A 1331-nucleotide genomic window follows, 5' to 3' on the forward strand; every position below is an offset into this window, starting at 1 on the left:
TATAACGAGTACCGAAATTAAAGATATTTTGTTACTTGATACAGCAAAATTAACATGAATTCTTAAATGTCATGTATTTCATATAAGTAACATACTATGTTGAATAATAAAAAAAAAATTAATTATTAAGTTACTTACTCATCTTTACATTTACTAATTTACTTAATTTATATATGTCCTTGTACATTATTTTAAAAATTCTTATTTCATCTAATCTAATTATTTAGTTTTTTAATAACCATTGTTTTTATTTGTTTAAAATTAAAAGTATTGTTTTATAATAAGTTTTTTTGGAAAGAAAAAAGATTATTTGGAGAATTAAAAAAAATAAGGCATCATCGTTAAGATTAAAGAGCGAGTCATTAAAAAAGGATTTTTTAATTTACTTTACGATTAGATTTATTTTATTTTATTTTTTTTGTAAATGATTTATTTTTAAGTCAACTTATATATTTAATGTCAATGTCAATAAAATTTATGAGAATTGATATATATAAATTAATATAATAATTTATTTATCAAGATTGTAAGTTATTTACGACGCACGGGTTACACACTATTAATACTTATATGAGTAGTTATTGTTATATTATATTTAGGAATAAATATTCTAGAAAGTTATTACGATAAATTAGGATTGAGTTTGGGTGAATAATATTTTTAGAATTAGTGTAACACCCTAATTTATTGTTATACCTTAATTTATTATTATTATTATTGTTATTATTATTATTATTATTATTATTATTATTATTATTATTATTAATATTATTATTATAAATTAGTGATATTTTCTTACACATGCGTTCCTTGTGGTAGAATAATTTTTTTTACCTGATTGTCTTTATAGTTATTTAAATAAAAATCAGTGATCATTGTTATTAAATCTATTTATTTTATTTAATAATAATAATAATATATACTAGTTTTGAATTGCTATGATCTTAGGCCTCATATCTTAGTAGTGTTGTTATCTAGATCTTTATTATTCGAATTTATATTTATGAAGTATAAATATAAAAATAACTATATTATTTATATATAAAACATAATAATGATGATGATGATGTCGTGCCATAAATATCCGTATAATAGCCAATAATATCTATTAATAGCATAAGTTATAAATTGAATTCACTGTAAACGAAATTAATGGACCTAAATTAATTCTGAATTCGTGATATATATAACACCCTAAATATTTAATTAATAGATAATAGTAAATTAATAGTGGTAAGAATTAGAAATGGGCTAAGTTGAATTGCCCATTTTAGAGAAGAAGGCCTGGCAACAAAAGCTGAAATATATATATATATATATGTAAGTAATGG

This window comes from Cicer arietinum, chromosome 5 (assembly GCF_000331145.2).
Source record: "Cicer arietinum cultivar CDC Frontier isolate Library 1 chromosome 5, Cicar.CDCFrontier_v2.0, whole genome shotgun sequence".
In the NCBI taxonomy this organism is placed as follows: domain Eukaryota; kingdom Viridiplantae; phylum Streptophyta; class Magnoliopsida; order Fabales; family Fabaceae; genus Cicer; species Cicer arietinum.